This window comes from Erythrolamprus reginae, chromosome 3 (assembly GCF_031021105.1).
Source record: "Erythrolamprus reginae isolate rEryReg1 chromosome 3, rEryReg1.hap1, whole genome shotgun sequence".
In the NCBI taxonomy this organism is placed as follows: domain Eukaryota; kingdom Metazoa; phylum Chordata; class Lepidosauria; order Squamata; family Dipsadidae; genus Erythrolamprus; species Erythrolamprus reginae.
In genome coordinates this window covers 205,958,058-205,978,133 of record NC_091952.1, presented here as the reverse complement: position 1 = coordinate 205,978,133, position 20,076 = coordinate 205,958,058, and positions in this window count along the sequence as shown.

The window sequence follows — 20,076 nt, the reverse complement described above, 5'->3', positions numbered from 1 at the left end:
TCTGAGTCTCATCCATTTCAGTAACCACTCCAGGGGAAGGTTACTGCAAACTATTTCCTCCTAATCAGCTGGAACTTGGGAAGAAGAGAATACGCGGCTAGTCAGATATGGTATTTACTAGTCCTTTTAACTACTCAAGATTTCCACTACCAGTTTTCCAGAATTGATCAGAACCTGCTGAAACCCACCTCTGTCTGTAGTACATAGTGGGTTGGAGAGAAAACAATACAATAAAGGAGGATCTAAAAGAATAAATATTAGATAAATCCACAAATAACTTCATAATAGCAATCAAAGCATGTTCACTAGTGGTTCTTCATTAATGTTGTGGTTAGCTCTGGCCCAGCTCCTGCCCCAAGGACTGTGGATGTGGAGGAGACATCCACATGCTGCAAGCCTGTTTTGCCCCCCCCGCTGGAATCTGCTGATGAAGGCTCTTCTGACCAAGAAGACATGAGTGACAGGAAGGAGGAGAGTGTGCCAGACAGCTCAGAAGGAGATCAATTATCTAGCTCCTCCTTGGATTCAGAACAAGAGTTAATGATACAGCCATGCATGTGGAGAGCGATGCATAGGCAACATAATAATTGAGAGATTATTATCAAAGAAAATGAGGCCACCCGTGGTTGGGTGGGGCTGTGGTAATTAGTGAGGCTGCTATAAATAGCAGCCTGTGGGTTTGGCCATTGTGGAGGATTATCTGATCGTTGTGTTTCGTGACTGCTTTACTGACTTTGACCTTTTGTGTGCTGATTTCCCCCCGCTTTGAACCTAAACCAGAGCAAAGTGTGTTTCACTTTGTGAAAGAAGAAGGACTGAATTGCCTCACAGCTGAAAGCTAAGTATCACAGAACTGATAAGGGACTTCTACAAATTACCAGTTTGTTTGGAGATGAGTGCTCTTTGCTATACCAAATGAGGGCTTAGTTTAAGTGAATTTTCATTATAAAGAACATTGTTTTGAATTTTCAAACGTGTGTGTGTCTGAAATTTGTACCTGTGAATTTTTGGGAGGAGTCTACCAGAGAGCCCGACAGAACAATTAAACTGGGTCAATCATTAAAAAGTATCAACTGGAATATCTGGATTTGACTCTGAGCCTCATTATTATTATTATTATTATTAATGATGTAGGTGATAAAATGAACTGAATAACTATTAGATTTGCAGATGATATCAAGGTGACCATAACTAAGAGTGTAGAAGATGTTAGGCAGCCTTGACCAGAAAAGCAACTGTACAGGAAATAAAGTATTATTGGTTATAATAACAAAATCTTGCAAGTCTGATTATGCTGTACCACCCCACAACTTTATACTCCAGTGAATCAAGGAAGCGTCTACTTGATCCATTTCCGAACATTAACATATTTCTTATAACTTAAAGTTATAAGAAAGCTGTTGACCTGGCTTTTCCGGCAGGCCTGGAATTAGGCTGATTGTAAGTATGTGTTTTTTATATTATTGTTATTATTGATTGTTATTATTAGATTTTAACTATTTTTATCATTGTTGTATTTATTCTGATTGTTAGCTGCTCAGAGTCCGTTTGGAGTGAGCAGAATATAAATACAATAAGTAAGTAGGTAGGTAGGTAGGTAGGTAAGTAAGTAAGTAAGTAAGTAAGTAAGTAAGTAAGTAAGTAAGTAAGTAAGTAAGTAAATAAGAAATGAACAAAAGATTGTCCTGCTGCAAACATTATTAAAACATTGTTAGCAGAGAGCTAGGAATGGCAGATAATGAAAGTAACAACAGGCTAGTGTTCCACAGGACATAGTCCCGGAAATGATCCATAGAGTTATTGTTTTCCATCCTAGGTGGATCTAATTGGACACCATATTTTATGAAAGTTTTAGAAAAATTGGAACAGGGTCAAGAAAGATGACAAAGATGACACAGAATCTGGAAGTTAATCCCTATGATGAGGCATTGAAGAAACTGAGGTGCTTAGTCTTGGAAAAAGACTGGCACTCGTTCAACAATTAAAGAAATGCCACAGAGAAGAAATGTACTATATTGTCTTCAAGTTCAAAAGATGGAATAATGGAATAAGGATTGGGAAGGAATTTGGAGAATATCTTGTCTAATCTTATCTTGTCTTCACTGGTTCAATGAAGAACCTGATACCATAATATCCTTAATGCATAGTTATAGGTTTCCTGCTTAAATAACTCCAGTGAAATAGAATCTGCCACTTCACATGGAACGTTTCATTGTGAACAGGGCTTCCTGTTAAAATGTATCCAACTGAAATCTTTTTTTTTCCAATTTAAGCCCATTGCTTCTTGTCCAGTCTCCTGGCAGAACAATTCTACCTAATCTTCTACATGACAGATCTTCAGATACTTGAAGACAGCTACAGTTTATGAAAGATTCATTGTTTGAAGAGGAAGAGATGGATGATGGCCAAACAATGATTTTATTGAGCAGCTGATTACCTGTATTTTTAAATACAGCCTCCTATAAAAGAGGCATGATCTGTTTAAGAAAGAAGTTTATGGAGCCTAAGAGAGGCTTGTAGAATAATAGATTGCTAACATTTGTTCCATTATAGCCAATGTCTTACCATTTATTTAATAATGTATAATTACGAAACCTAGGAAGATCAAACCTAGGAAGAATGAACAGCTTGGTTTTTTTTTTTACCCAGCCCTTGGTTTGGGCTATTTTTGTTTGATCATAGATTTATTTTTTGCAATTCCTTAGATGAAGTCAGGAACTAAATACATTGGATTCTTTTTATTTTTTAAATTCTTATTTTGATTTCAAATGCCCCTGAACTGGTTTACAACAATGGAATATATATACAGTACATATATATTGAAGTTTTACTGGCATTTTTAGATTACAAGCAATTACATGAAATTTATTTATTTGTTCGATTTTTGTGCCGCCCTTCTCCTTAGACTCAGGGTGGTTTACAACATGTTAGCAATAGCACTTTTTAACAGAGCCAGCATATTGCCCCCACAATCGGGGTCCTCATTTTATCCACCTCGGAAGGATGGAAGGCTGAGTCAACCTTGAGCCATTGATGAGATTTGAACTGCTGACCTACAGATCTACAGTCAACTTCAGTGGCCTGCAGTACAGCACTCTACCTGCTGTGCCACCCCGGCTCTTAAATCAGATTTCAATTGAATAAACAGTATAGAGGAATGCCGAGATGATGCATTAGCTAAACTGAAAGCAAAAATGAAAGCAAACAAAGGCTTAGTTGTGAGAAAGATACTAAAAATAACCATGCTTTGATTCTACATGGTATGAGAATGGACAGAAAGAAACCCTGGAAGGTTTCTTATCTATAACAATAAAACAGAGTTCCAGTGTGTTTCCTAATGTGGCCTACTTTCAGACTGACTCAATAGTAGGAAAAACTGAGAGTAAGAATAGTTTGATAATGGAAGAAATTACAAAGATAGATTATGTGTTTTTTTTTAGATCCAGCTTTAGTTATGATTAGTAAAAGAAAGGAATAAGCATTAGGAGAAACAAATTAATGTTAAATTATGTGAACTGAGCCCAAGGGAATTCTGTAGTGATACCTCATGGTTATCAAATTCAAGATTCTGATAGAGAAGAATATTTGTACCTCAGGGTTGAAACAAGGGGTTCTTGGCAGTCTCTGAACTTAGTTGTTTTCTTGCTGATGTTTCATTACCCAAATTACCTGACCTAACTAAATAGACCAAGATTGAAACACCCAGAATCATGGTGTTGTGGTTGGCTCTGGCCCAGCTCCTGCCCCAGGGAATGTGGAGGTGGATGCAGGGGGGACTTCAACATGTCACAGGCCTGTGTTATTGCCGAAAGAGTCAGTTCAGAGTTTAGTTTCCTCAGACGAAGAAGTTTGGAGTGACTCGACAGAGGGGGGCTTGGCACACAGCCCAGGCAGTCAATCTCCCTTATCTTCCATTGATTCGGATGAAGAAGTTTTGGATCCACGCAAGCGCAGGATTATGTGTAGAAGAGACCAAGTAAGGACATAAGGAGATAAGAGAAACCATCTGTGTTTGGTTGGGGCTCCAGTAATTAGGGATGCTGCTATAAATAGCAGCATGTGGGTTTGGCTGTTGTGGAAGAGTATCTGATCGCAGTTCGTCAGGAATCCTGTGTTGCTGGTTTCTGGACTTTGCTAATTTTTCACACCTTTGAAAACAAAGCAGAGCAACATGTGTGTGTGTCTCACTTCGTTGGAAGAAGAAGGGGTGTGAAGTTTCTTCACAGCTGCTAGCTAAGTACTTAATGACTGCTTAAGGTTAATTGTACAGACTACCCAGTTGTTTTGGGATGAGTGCTCTTTGCAATACAAAAAGAGTGCTTAGTTTATTTTGAATTTTGGGATAAAGAATATTGTTTTGAATTTTCAAACGTTTGTATGTGTCTGAAATTTGTACCCTTGAATTTTCAGGAGGCTCCTACCAGAGAGCCCGGCAGAACACATGGATATTATCAACTCAGCTTAATCACATATTTTAAGTTCAATGGAGAAATGCATCAACAATTCAAAAGAACAACCATGGAATCACTGCTTTCAAGATTTAAAACGAAGACCATAATGCAACACCTGAAATTGATAGCACTCCCATGCATACAACTGATAATGTGGATCCAGTATGTAGATGACATCTTTGTCACACACACACACACACACACACACACACACACACGAAACCATCAACAACATATTAAAGGAATGCAATTTAAAATGGAAGAATAACATAACAACATGCCATCCTTCCTGGATCCTCATCAGCAGAAACAGTGATAACAAAATAGAAACACAGGTCTATTGAAAACCCACCCACGCCAACTACTTCACTACCAAACTAATAATCCAACCTCTCAGAAGAGAAGCTGTGAAAGAATACTACTTAGATGAGTACAAACACACTATACAAATCTGAATATCAGAAAAAGGAAACTTATAATATATACATCTTCCAACAAAATGGATATCCATGCAACTTCATCAATATTCTGGCCACTCAACCCATGATAGCACAATCAACACAAATTGTGAAAAAGATAAAACAGTTGTTAATCAAAAACTTGCACTGGACGTGGGATAAGAACATGGACACCAAGAGCTGGGTTTAAATGGATCACTTTATTAAAGTTAAATAAACTTTAGCTGATTATCCACCAATAATCAGGACCTGCAGAGGCCACTAAAAAATTTGGGGTGGAAATAATTCACAAATAACCTTCCTGGGCAACTATGGGCATAGATCCTTGCTGAACAAGGTGAAAGTACCATGCCTTCACCTGATTCCTGACCATGCCCTTAAAGCATGTGGGAGGAACTCACCCTGCAATCCCCTTCAGGTAATTGGGTTAGGAGAGTCCCAAGGGCATCTCCTCTCCAATCACCCAGGTTGTGCGGGACTATAGCTCCTGGTGAGAGGGTGCCTATCATCTTTCAAAAGATGCCCTAAAGGAGAACGTGCTGTTGCTACCACTGCCCATTTCTGCCCCTAACCTGCCAACCCCAGTGACCACCAGAGGGAAAGCCAATTATCAAATTGTGACTAAATGCACCACACCCCCTAACCAGTCCATTCTCACTCCCCAGTGTGGAATAGGAGAAAAAATGGATGCAACTAAAGTGCTGAGACTGCAAAAAATTCCTATTCAGTCCCCTTAGATGACCCCTTTGATGCACACTGTAAGTTAGGGCAGGCGGGCAGGTGTCCACTTCTTCAGCAGCCAGGGGAAAAAGGAAGAATGCCGAGGTGCAGCCCTATTTATAGGGCTCGGCCAGCATGCACCCCAGCTGCGACAGACTGCACGCGAAAGTGTGAAGCTGGCAGTGGTGATTTTGCAATATCACCACTGCGCAGGCACGAGAGCACCAGGGCCGTGTTCTTCCTGGCTCCAGTGCAATTTCAGCCAGCCGTTAAATCAACCGCTGTGCATATCTCAGAACCCACCAACAAACTATTACAACCACATGTCATCACCATAACACACCTTAATACACAAACCAACTGAAGCCTTCCAGAATATCCTAAGTAAACCAAAAGACCAGCATTCCCAGAAGAAAAAAAAAACCAGGAGTCATTTACAACATACAATCTAAGGACTGCAAGAGCCACTATGTAGAAAACAGGCAAAGACTAGCAGAGCATATCTGTGAACACAAACTAGCAATCGGAAGACATGATAAAATTCCTTTAATGTCTACAACACATAGACTTACCTACAATTTCAACTGTAAAAAACTCTATAGAATCCCTGGAAGCATTGCACTCTGACAAAATAGCAATCATCAGGTGTAAACATAAACAATATCTACATACCATTCAAAAGAGACAATAAATAAGTCAAAAAAGGGAATAAAAAGTCCAGAATATCTCCTCGCGAGTAATCAACACCCAGATGAGCAGAGATGAATACCAGGTTAACAGTAGACTAATCAAGGAATTGCCAACGAGCTAACCATAAACAGGCCAGCCAAAGGATCACCAAAACTACTTCCCGCCAACACTGACAGGAAAAGCCACTAATATCTAAAATGAGACCAAACCTCACTCCCTACTAGTACTGATGATATTACCTAATTAGGGTAATGAAACATCTGCAAGGAAACAACCAAGCTCAGATAATGCCATATTCAAGTTTTTATATGTAATATAACATAATATAAATTAACAGTGGATGTCGTGAATTCAGTAAGTTATGTTAAAATGAATAAAAGTATGACCATTCAGTGGAGTTCATTAGAAACAAATTATTTATTTACTTGTACAGTACAAATAGAAATTAAAACAGAATAGACAGGAAACAAAGTACACTAGAATGACATAATCCTATAAGGATAGATCCCCCCACTTTTTTTACCCCCAGATACAATTTTTTATCTCTCTGCAAAAGTTCATCATAAAAGAAATTCATAGCATACTGGCTCAAAACTGTTCAACATGCTACGGGTTTATGTAGGATGTATTTGAATTTATATCTATTGTGTGTGTAATTGATTGATTACGTACCATCAAGTTGGTGTTGAATCTAGATAGTTTTTATCCATTACAATCATTTCTGTAACCTGGTATTTCAAGTCATCCGCACTAATGTACCTTTAACTGATCCTACCCATCTTATTGTTGGCTGTTCTCTTCCCCCCCCCTTTCTACTTCTTTCAGCATTGGAGTCTTCTGCAGAGATTTGTGTGTTTGTATGTGTGTGTGCAAGCAATGAGTACCAACAATATTCAGCTTACTGGATATGTTACTAACTTTTAGGATACTTTTGTGGATGATTTACATCCCAGATGATGAGAGTCTCTTATGCTATATATTCTATGAGCAATTAATGGTCCCTGAAGCCATAAATAGCACTGAAAATCTGGTATTGCCTTATGGGCATAATTATATTTTTTTTAAAAAATCCCAACAGTATTAAAAAGATTTATAATACTGTTTAAAGGTTATATGAAATCATAATGATATAGGAATCTACCATATTGCAGAATACAGAAATACATTTGCATCAGATTTGTAACACATTTTATAGGTTTGTGTAAGCTTGTATATTATATTTGACTTTATTTGGTTTTATTAATCTATTGTAGTTTGGCAAATGCTGTATTTGAATACATAAAAGTGCTTTTTTGTTTTTGCTGCTGTCACTGAATATTTGTTTTATTGCTTAGATCTAATTCTCAGATCTAAGATCTAATATGATGTGTATTGGAGAAAAACTCACTCTTGCAATTGATAGAATAGAATAGAATAGAATAATTTATTGGCCAAGTATGATTGGACACACAAAGAATTTGTCATTGGTTAAAATGCTCTCAGTGTACATAAAATATACAACCAGGAGGTACACCACTTAATAATTGTCATAGGGTAGAAAAAAGCAATCAGGAAACAATCAATATTAATATAAATTGTAAGGATACAAGCAACAAGTTACCATCATACAGTCATAAGTGGGAGGAGATAGGTGATAGGAATGATGAGAAGACTAATAGTAATAGTAATAGTAATGCAGCCTTATTAAATAGTTTGACAGTGGTCAGGGAATTTTTTATTTAGCAGAGTGATGGTTTTTTGGGGGAAACTATTCTTGTGTCTGGTTGTCTTGGTGGCCAGTGTTCTATGGCAGCGTTTCCCAACCGGTGTGCCGCGGCACACTAGTGTGCCGCGAGACATGGCCAGGTGTGCCGCCAAGCTCCAGCTGGGCAGGGCGCTGCCGGTACTTCCGTCCTGGGACTCCCGCTCACAGCTGTCCCCGGCTCCTGCTCGATGCCGCGGTTTTCGGCGCTCTCCTGCTGGGCCCCAAAGAAGGAAGGCAGGAAGAAGGAGAGCTCCATTCTTCGCGCCTTTTTCCCGCCTTCCTTCTTTGGGGCCCAGCAGGAGAGCGCCGAAAACCACGGCATCGAGTAGGAGCCGGTTGACAGCTGTGAGTGGGAGCCCCAGGACGGAAGTACCGGCAGCACCCCGCCCAGCTGGAGCTCCTCTGGCGTCGATGGCAAGTGTTCTTTGTGGCCCAGCGGGAGGGCACTGGCGGTGGGAGCGGGGGGGGCGGCGAGAGGGAGCGCTCTCTCTCTCTCAGCTGACTGCAAGCGGGAGCCCTGACGGTGGCGGTTGGACGTGCTGCTAGACATCATACATGCTGGCGCTGCGGGCCTGGCATATACAGTGTCCAGCAGCACGTCCAGCTGCCGCCATCAGGGCTCCCGCTTGCAGTCAGCTGAGAGAGAGAGAGAAAGAAAGAGAGACATATAAGAGAGGCAGAGAGAGAGAGAGAGAGAGAGAGACATAGCAAGAGAGGCAGAGAAAAGAGACAGAGAAAGAGAGAGAGAAAGAGAGACATAGCAAGAGAGGCAGAGAGAGAGAAAAAGAAAGAGAGACATAGCAAGAGAAAAAGAGAGACTTAGCAAGAGAGGCACAGAGAGAGAGAGAAAGAGAAAGAAAGAGAGACATAGCAAGAGAGACAGAGAGAGAGACAGAGAGAGAAAGAAAGAGAGATAGCAAGAGAGGCAAAGAGAAAGAAAGAGACATATAGCAAGACAGTGAAAGAGAGAGAGAGAGCAAGAGAGAGAGAGAAAAAAGCAAGAAAGAGATAGCAAGAGAGACAGAGAGAGAGAGAGAGCAAGGGAGAGAGAAAGACATAGAGGAAGGGAAGGAGGGAGAGAGAGAAAGAAGGGAAGGAAGGAAAAGAGAGAAAGAGGGAGAAATAGAGCGAAAGGGAGGAAGAGAGAGGGTTTTTTGTCCAAACTTTTCTTTAGCCTGCCCCCCGCCCCGCCCCCCCTTTCAGTGTTCCCCAGGATTTTGAAAATATGAATAATGTGCCGCGGCTCAAAAAAGGTTGGGAAACACTGTTCTATGGCATCGTTTTGAGAGTAGGAGCTGAAACAATTTATATTCAGGATGCGAGGGGTCAGTAAATACTTTCACAACTCTCTTTTTGACTTGTGCAGTATACATGTCCTCAATGGGAGGCAAGTTGGCAGTAATTGTTTTTTCTGCAGTTCTGTTTATCCTCTGAAGTCTGTTTCAGTCTTTTTGGGTTGCAGAACCAAACCAGACAATTATAGAGTGCAGATGACAGACTCAATAGTTTCTCTGTAGAATTGTATCACCAGCTCCTTGGGTATTTTGGGCTTCCTGAGTTAGTGCAGAAATAACATTCTTTGTTGTGCTTTTTTGATGATGTTTTTGATGATGTAGTATTTCATATTTGCAAAATAAAGAGAGAACCTGGAGAAAGGAATGGAAGGAGACTAAATGTGTGTTTTGCTGATGGCCTTTTATAACTGGTCTTTTCCTATGAAGTTAACATTTTCATATATCTTTAATGTTATAATATCTATTAAAATATTTTAGATGAGTAAAATATTACTTGGTATATATCACTTCCCTAGAATTAACTGGAAGCTACGATGTTTTGAATATTTAGACAATTTACAAATAACACAATTTGAACAAACAGACTTACTGATAGAACTCCAGAAAATGAAAACATTTAATTTTTTTGTTAACTTACAGATTTAAAATTCCAATACTTATTCCATGCTATCCTTAGTTTGTATTTCATTCAAAAAACAAAAAACAAAACAAAAATGACAGTGGCTGATTATTTCTTTTTGCACAGCTATCTAAATCTTATCATCCTTACCAAGCAATGTTGAGAAAAGGTCATGTCTGCCTTTAGATTATTTCTAAAGCATAAGCATTGTTTTTTCTAGCTAGGGAGATGGATACTTTGTTTAAGTTTAAAATGAGTTTAAATTGTTTTAGGCACTGAAGCTATAATGCTTGTATGCTTCATTTTTCAAAATGGGGGCTGAAGGAAGGTGGAAAAATTGTATGGCATAGTTAGAGGGATGTTGGGGAACCACAGAAAGAGGGAGAAAAGGAGGAGCAGTGATAGCAATGGTAGTAGGCTTTCTATTTTTGGTATAACTGACATGCTTTCATCAGGATTCAGTTTTTAAAGCAGGGTCTGAATCCAGTAGCGTCAGTCTAATGGAAGAACTCTTTCCCATTGAAAGGATTTATAGGATTTGGGTCAATGACACTATATGGTATTAGTCAACAGGCATCAAACATGCTGAAAAATACCCAGGCATTTAATGAAAACAGAACAATATGTTCCAAAAGCAGCACAAAGTGCTAATCAAGTGGGGAGATCATCAATTTCAGAAAACAGTAAAGTGGCTCTTCTAAAATGTCATTATGGATAAGGAAAGGGTTATTGTACTCAGAGGTACAGTTCTTGGACTCAGGCAATTTTAAGTTGATTTGGGTGTTTGGTTGAACTTTTCACCTACTTGCTTGTCAATTCAAGTTTGTTAAAACTCTGAAGTAGAGTCATCTTGAAACAGAGTCATCTTTGAATTTCTGGTTTATTGCAAATGCAACTGCTATTCTCAGTTGAATGTCCAGGGAAGAAATGAAGCCTTATATATTTATATATTGATTATTTAATTAGGACTATCTTTGTTAGGTTTTAATTTTCCTTCTGTCTCATCCCTTATTACAGGCCATCCACTTTTGTAATAAAAGCTATTTTTAGTCAAAATTCTACTGAAGCTCTGGTAAGTCAGTTCTTGTTTAAGAATTTATCTAACTCTGTTTCCAGTAGATGAGAATGGTGATCCACAGAAGTAACTGACTACCTGAAGTGCCACTTGTTGTTCTGGATTAGATGAATGAGAACAAAAAATCACTACTTTTATCATTTGTCTGTTATCAGTTATCATTAAGACAAGGTCTCATGATATGATAGGCATCAGAATATTTGCAAGATAATATTCCCTGCAGGAGCTGCACTGCCTCCTTCTAAAGGTATGAACTGGACAGGCTATAATTGGCAAGCTCCAACAGCACTACTATCAGCCTAAGAAAAAGAATATCTTTTAAATGAATTGAATATCTTTTAAACAAATTTATTAAGAATTGGAAAGCAAGGTTCGAAAGATGCAGTCGCTAGAATGTGCCCTGGAGTTATGTTTTTATTCTACATAGCCTCTGTCAGCTGCTCTTTTTTCCTGGATACTTTATTCCTGCAGTACTTTTCTAAATAAAATATATGTTTTGATCTAGATATGCTTTGCAAAGATATGTTGAATTATTAAGCTGAGAATGTAATTTCCTTTCATCTACTTCAGTGTCTTTGTCGCAGCCCTGTACTTTAAAGCTTCTCTATCATAAAAGCATTTACTTTCTACTTTGTTTTGACTGTAAATAAAGTCAAAGTAAAGCACCATAAAACATTTTATTTTCTTTGAGTTTCTTTTAAATTTTTATTAAAACTATGTCATTTTTTTTCAAATTTCCAAATATCTATTCTTTGATTGATGTCAATGCCTGAAAAATTTTCTTTTGAAATGCCCATTTCATTCATCCTATCTAATTTTAATTGACTGATGTTCAGCTTTTGAAATACTTTGCACAAAAATGTTGGCTTGTTATGAAAACTTACATTGAAGACAATTCTGTGGGAAAAAAATAGTATATCTTTCCCTTTTGTTAAGAGAAGATCAAGGATTCACTGAAACATTGCAAGATCTTTCCAGTTTTAATGTTATTGGTTAGTTTTCCTTCTTTCTTTTTCTTTTTAACATATTCCTGAAGTTAACTGGCTTCATAATTTTGTTTCAACAGGGAGTTGGATCAGTAAGAAATAGTAGGAGACTGAAGTTATATTTCCAATCTGGTATCTAAACAGCATAACTCACCAGTACTGTTCCCATGCTATGCTTGGGTTTGTAGTTTATATTCATAGGTTTTGGAATTGTCTACATTTTATGTTATTTCACTTTAACACTTGGCTTTGATTGTTTCTGTTCATAAAATGGAAAGTAGAACCTGCTGCCTTTTTCAGGACTGTGGTTTCTTTTGAGGTTCAATCGATTTATTACATCTATTGACTTCACTTATAGGAATCACAGGAAGCTGCTTTTGTATTGAGACAGTACTGATTCATTCGCCTTAGTATAGTCATCACTTTTAACAGTGAAAATAAACCTCAGGATTTCTGCCAAAGTTTTTCCGGCCCTAGATGGAATCAGAGATCATCTGTGTTCAAAGTATCCAATAAGTCATTTGTAGAGCATAGGTGGCATATACGAAAAGTACAAAAGCAAAATAAAATCACTCTGTATCCTTGGTTTGATACATCAAGAGACTTGTATCTGTAGAAAGTATAGAAGATGACTTTTATTCTGTAGTGGGCTTCAGCAGGCAAGATGCAGACCAGCATATCCGCAACAGCATTTATTGACACAAAACTGGAACTAAGGAACAGCAGGCAAAATGCCTATAATTTATACTCTAGGCCCACAGGGCCTCAACCAATCCTACTACTTGAAAAAGCCTGCCCTAATATGAATGTTCTAAATTTCCATCCAAAATAGTTGGAGTTAACAAGATAATCTAAAGGTTAGTTTCACTTTAGCAGGGCTTAACATAGCCATATGTATTCAATACATAACACCCCTCCCCCCTAGTATAGTTCCTTACCCTTACTCTGTTCAATATTCACAGTCTTTGAGATAGGCTGGAGGCCAATGGATCCTGGTGGTCTGCCACAATGTTACTGGCAAGTCCTGTTTAAGTGGAGTTTAAGTGTTTAAGTGGAGTATTGTCCATCTCCAATTGTCAGCTACCCAATTGATAGCTGTTTTGGTCACTCATGGGTGGCGGCGGCTCTACTGCCTCTGGTACCTCCATTTCTCTGGTGATGGACTTTTCTTTCTTTCAACAAGAGCAGGATAGGAATAGCCTGTCTTCCTTTTCCTTAGGTATCTTAGCATGTGTTGTTCTGTTCTGAACTTTTCAGGTTTAATATACAGAAATCTTGTACTTTCAATAATAATAACTTTGTCCAGTTTTGAATAATAAATACTGCTGCGGGATTTAAGATCCCAAAATTCTGATTTGCTCAAGAACTCTACTTAAGGAAAATGAATACATTTAACCTAAGCAGGAGAATAGTGCTAGGAAGTTTTGATTAATGTCTTTGACAGATTTTTTTTTACTCTGTGTGTGTGTGTGTGTGTATAGTTCCATAGAGGATCTGATAGCCAAACAGACTGTTATTACTGTTATTTTACTGCTCCTTATCTCAGAATAACTTGGACAAGATTATTGAAAACTTGGCTCAATAACAGGAGTCACAGACAAACTAAAAAAAGATTTAGTTTATTATTTGAAGGTTGCTGGAAGAATCTCCATTTTTATACTAGAGTTATTGTAACAGTTGGGGAGAAAATGCTGAAATGGAGGTTCCCTGGCTGTTTTTTTTTTCCTTGAAGAAAGAATGAAGCAATTTACAATTCATAACAATAAACAGTTTCCACAATTGATTTAATAGCTGCACATCTAAATAGATTATTGATCATTGTTTTGGGGTAGGATTTATATAATTAAGATTGAATATCCTATGGACATTTGTAATCGTATGCTAGAAAATAGGGGTTTATCATGTGGTGAATACTGTATAAATGATATTTTAAACTTTAAATAGAATTTTAAACATGGGATAACATTATTTCATTTCAATGAAATAATATCAAATAATAATGTCAAATGAACTCTGTCCTTCTCTCTCCTTCTTTCTCCCCCCCCCATTCTTCTGCCCCCACTTTTTCTCTCTTTTTTTGTAATTACATATCTCTTGTTTTAAAGATATGTTTTTGGCCATGATATGATCACCAGGCCATGTCCCTGGATTCCAGGAAACTATTTTAGTTGCATTCATTCATGGTGACTGTTTCAGATGTAGCATTTAGGAGTAATAATTTAACCCTGTCAGTTGCAAGGGAAAATTTTCCATTAAAGAAAAGGGAGTTGTGTTTTATACTCTTAGCTCCAAGAAGCCCACACAACATAAAAATAGAAACCAATATTAGACTACATAATTAAAATGCAGTAATTACAATACTAAGTGTGTCTGCAGAACCAACCACTGACCAATCTTTCAAGGATTTTAAAGTTTAAAGACTATTCCGGACAATTCTGCAAGGAACAATGAAAACAATGTCCTGAAGAAAGTCACTTTCATTGTTGTCTTCAAAAAAATGACATCGCTGTGTACAAGAACTCTTCAACTTTGAGCCTGATTTGAAGGAAAATTTCCTTTTAACAAAAAGAATAAGACAGAACATTTTTTTAAAAAAGAGGATTTTTAATGATAGAATTCTCCCTTCCTCAAGTGTGCAATTTAGATTAGTAGAAACACACATCTGTTATTACAAATCTATTATCATTTGGAAATTTGATTTAAAATTCAGCTGAGCACTATTTCCTAGGGAAGGTTAATATATTTTATAAAACCTTGTGTTGCTTTAAAAAAAAAAACCTGGAGCTGAAGCTGTTCCAGGCATTATCTGCTTGTGACTTCAAATGTGTGTAAAAATAAATATAAAGCTGTGTTTAACTGTCTCTCTCTGTGTTCCCTCTTAGCCATATATTGGTGATATAGTATATAAGCCAGTAATGGCAAACCTATATTTCCTTGGGTGCCTAAAGTGTACACATGCACATTATTGCACATGCTTGAGTGCCCGCACCCATAATTCAATGCTGCCCCAACACCCTTAAATGTGAGCATGATCCATCCCCATTCCCCCATTTCCTGACTTTGGGTGTATCCAGTAGGTCCATTTTTTGCCCTCTGGAGGCTCCAGAGCTTCTCTAGAGCCTTGAGAGGGTGAAAACACTCTCTCCTGCCCCCAGAGGCCTTCCAGAGGCCAAAAATGCCCTCCCAGAGCCTCCATGTGAGCCAAAAATAAGTTGGGCGATGTCCACATGCATGCTGGAGCTGAGCTAGGCCAACAGCTCACATGCTGGCAGGTATGGCTCCATGTACCACTGTGGCATGTGTGCCATAGGTTCGCCATCACTGATATAAGCAGTTTGGATTTTCCAATTTTACTGTATTTTACAAAAAAAAGGTGGAGAGGTCACATCTGTTTGTTTCTAGATATCAGCAATTATAAATCTGTTTTCTCAAATATGATAGGCTAGTTCCTAATGAATAGGCACATACCTGCAAATTTTGTGCCAGTAGTCCAAAATACTGTATCTGTAGTTCAGTAAAGTGCGCTGAATCTATTGGGATTCCTCAGTTCTGTTCCAGTGAAGTTAAGACAGTATGGTCCAAAGTAATTGCAGACTTTGCTTAAGTGAAGAAAGTGTCATAATTCAAGATTCACATGGTTGCCCTAGAACTGGGCAGATTTCCCTCAGTGCTAATCATAATTGTTGTGTTTCTCATGCTCATAGGGAAAAAAGCTTCTCTCCTCCATAACGCCTTAGTTTAATGCAAAGCAATAACCCAGCTGCTAACACAAATGCTGCTATAGCAAAACAAGCTAAACAAAACAAGAAAAACCCTTAGGAAAAAAGGAAATAGTTATGCATGGCTAATGGTGATTTCTACTTCTTAGAAACTGAGACCATTTATCTTATCCAGGGATAAATTAGATAATTCCCCTATTAGTCCTAATTTAGGTACTTTTTAGCAGACTGCAGAAATTGAACACACACAGAGAGAGAGAAAGAAAGAGAGAGGGACAGACAGACAGACAGACAGACAGACAGAAAGAGAGAGACAGAGAGAGAGAGAGTCAGAGTCAGAGAGAGACCTATAAAGCAAGCATAATGAATTGTTTCCTCACAATTGTATCCCCCACAATTTTATCTCCTATTTTTCAGGTATTTTTTCATGAGATATTGGGGGAGGGGGGTGTTTGTTAAAAACTATTGATAATGAAAGTTTACGTAGGGAGGGATGTATCACGTTGTGAGTGATTAATGTCCGTTTGAACACTAATCTACCGCGGAGGTGATGGACTGAGAGCCCAGTCATTTGTTTTCAAAGCAAGATTTCTTTTTATTATAAAAGTACAAAACAAATATGTCACGAGGGACAAAGTAAAAATACATCTTCACATGATGGAAGCTAGAACAGGAATGGAGAATAAAACAACAGAGTATGAAGAAGGAGGATATGAGGTATGATGATGTGGCAGGATATTACATCATAATAGGAGGATCTTAAAGAAATACACACAGTTAACTATTTAATTACTGAATGTCTCTGAATGTCTCTTGGGCTGTCAATATTCAGCGTGACAGGATGGAGGGAAAGAGAGAGAGAGGGTGTGTGTGTGTGTGTCTTAACACCATTTTGTATATGTACAAAATATGCAAGGATCACTCCAAAGTCTGTCCCCTATATAGAATCACACATACAGTAAAACACTTTGCTACAAATATCAAACGTGATCTGTATTTACCAACAACGGACAAAGAGAAATGCAGGCAAAGAAGGTTAACTGTCTCTACTAATTTCTGTGCTGAAATCTGTCCCAATTTTTTTTCTCTAGCAAAACAGTTTTTATTCTTCTTTTTTCCCCTTTGGGGTGCTTTAGAATTTATTTTGGATGACCTTATAGAAAGGGCAATAAATTCAATCCAGTAGAGCTTACAGGGTTTTTGCTTCTGCCTATCTTTGCATTGCTTTACAGCCTCCATGGCTGATCCTCCCTTTGATAAGAACAAAGATATAAAAAGGAGATGTTCCATCAAAATGGAATTCAATTCAAATGTGGGAAGATCAGGAATCAGCAGGTTTCTGAGGAGACAGTTATGCAATGAAAAACAGAGCACTTTCATATACTTTCATCTTAACTCCTTTTTAACGAAAGCAAAAGACCAACACATCAGTCGTGAAGATTTACTATTTTTACAAAGTGAACTTGAGAGGAATGGTAAAACCAACAAGAAAACAGATTCTCAGCAAAACATTGGTTTTGCCCATATCACAAAAGCTATGCATTAAAAAATCTAGCATAATATAAGTTTTCTTTTTGCCAACCTTTCTTTGTCTCTAGAATATACACATATTCTATACGGACATGCGATATTTTACATTTCAAAGAATTTGAAGGTTATTTTTTACCTGCCCTTGGATTTAAGCACACAAGGCTTATGGTTCATCTACACATCCCCACAAAACACACGTACAATCGTACACATGTGAGAGTTCTTTGTTTTTCAAGGATTGGACACACAGAGCAGATGATTGTACATATTGTTTTATTGTGGTATAGATCTTTCCTAATAGTAGGATGTTGCTCTGGATTAGCTCAATTTTCCTAAGCCTTTCAAATTGATACAGTCACATCAATACATCAAAGTCTGTAAAATAGCATGTAATCTTTGTTACCCTCAAAAAATATTTTACTACCCATGTTTCTCCCCAAATAAGACCCTGTCTTATATTTTTTTGAACCGTGAAATAAGCGCTTGGCCTTACTGCCATGCACTCAAAAGCCCGATTGGGCTTCTTATCAGGGGATGTCTTATTTTGAGGCAAACAGGATAATTAGAAATGTAGTTTCTCCGCTTCTTATTGCTGCCAAACTCCAAGCTCTCCTCCAGGCCAAACTCTTGAGTTCTGCTTGGCTGCATAGCTAGAGGTATAACAAGCAGGAAGAGGGAGATTGTGATCCCACTATATAGAGCGCTGGTGAGACCACATTTGGAATACTGTGTTCAGTTCTGGAGACCTCACCTACAAAAAGATATTGACAAAATTGAACGGGTCCAAAGACGGGCTACAAGAATGGTGGAAGGTCTTAAGCATAAAACGTATCAGGAAAGACTTAATGAACTCAATCTGTATAGTCTGGAGGACAGAAGGAAAAGGGGGGACATGATCGAAACATTTAAATATGTTAAATAAGGTTCAGGAGGGAAGTATTTTTAATAGGAAAGTGAACACAAGAACAAGGGGACACAATATGAAGTTACTTGGGGGAAAGATCAAAAGCAACATGAGAAAATATTATTTCACTGAAAGAGTAGTAGATCCTTGGAACAAACTTCCAGCAGACGTGGTTGGTAAATCCACAGTAACTGAATTTAAACATGCCTGGGATAAACATATATCCATTGTAAGATAAAATACAAAAAATAGTATAAGGGCAGACTAGATGGACCATGAGGTCTTTTTCTGCCGTCAGTCTTCTATGTTTCTATGTTTCTATGCTCTTAAGCAAGGTTGCTTTTGAGTACTCCAGCTGGGCTTCTACTCCAAGCTCTGGCCAGACAGGAATCCCACGAATATATGCTACTTACTTTAATTTATGGTTGACTGAGAGCCCTCTTGCCTGGCTGTAATAATTATTACTCTTCAAAGGTCCCACTTCTCCTTCTTATTCCCATTTTTTAATCTTCTTTTCTGAACTTTCACTTTTATGGCTAAGAGCCTGGCGGTGGTGGTATTAGGCTGCTTATGGATGTAGGGATATATCTAAAATTGGCATGGTGTGACAGCCCTAAGAGCAGCACCTTCCACCTTTGCCAAGACTGCTTACCTGTCACGCTGAGAATTGCCAGCCAACAGAGACATTCAGTAGTTAAAGAGTTAATGTGTGTTTTCCCTCTGATCACACCCCCTCATACATCACTCCCACAATTCATATCTTTCCTACATGTCACATCCGCCTGCTTACATAAGCAGGCACATTCCAATCTATTCTCCATTCTGTTCAGCCATGTTCCGGCTACTTGATAAGTGCCGCTCCTGGCACAATGTATTTCTTTTTACTTTCTAAATAAAGTTTGTTTTTACTTTGATTCCTGCCTGCCGAGGACTCATTAAAATTCCATCCATCCCAACATTACCAACTAGAAGTTAATGGCCAATGACCTCATGGCCATCCAAAACAGAGATGGCAAAACACCATTAAAAAGATATGCAAGCCACGGGCCCTGGAGATTTAGCTGACAGTGCAGAGTGACATTCAATGATCTGAAAAGTGGACCCTACATTTGTGGACATATGCTAGGAAGAAGAAGAATTTCTCTCAAGTTTGGGATTATTTTTCTTTTTGGAAAAAAAGCATGAGCTATACTGAATTTTGGGTGGGAATATGGGGACGGGAAGTGTTTCAAGTTGGCTGCAGCTGTTTATGCCAGCTTCCTTTCCTCATTACATACAAGCACTTTGTGATTCCTATTCCATCTATTAATACCTAAATCTCATTGTGCAAATCTCCCTCTATGCATTTTTCTGCGCAATTGTTAACATCTCAAAGTCTTATTCTATTTAGTACTTTTAGCTGCTTACTTTTCTAGAACAATTGATTATCAACCTGGATCAGGAATTTTAATTGCATTCAGGCATTTTTTAATTATTAAAAAAATGAATGCTGTAACAGTTTATATAGGAAAATTTGGAAATGTTTACCTATGGAAAAACATAGCAATAGTGCTATTGATGGAAGACTTTTATAGCAGACCAGAGGGAATTTGCAATGTTCAGCAGATAGTTTTGTCATCTTTGTCACTTTTCTTCTACACTCTTGCAGAGACAGAGAAACAATATGTTCAATATATTTATTATAGTCCTGTTAGATATTCATCTGCAAATCAATAATGAGTGTAAACACAGTGGTGGAATAGTCTTCATTATCCCCATTTTATATTATTGCTGTCATCCACGAAGCCTTCCGTCAAAGACATCAAAGATTGAAGATGGACTGGAAAACTTGCTTTATTTATGTGGATTCCCCATATACTTTAGAACAAAATAAAATTTGGAGCTG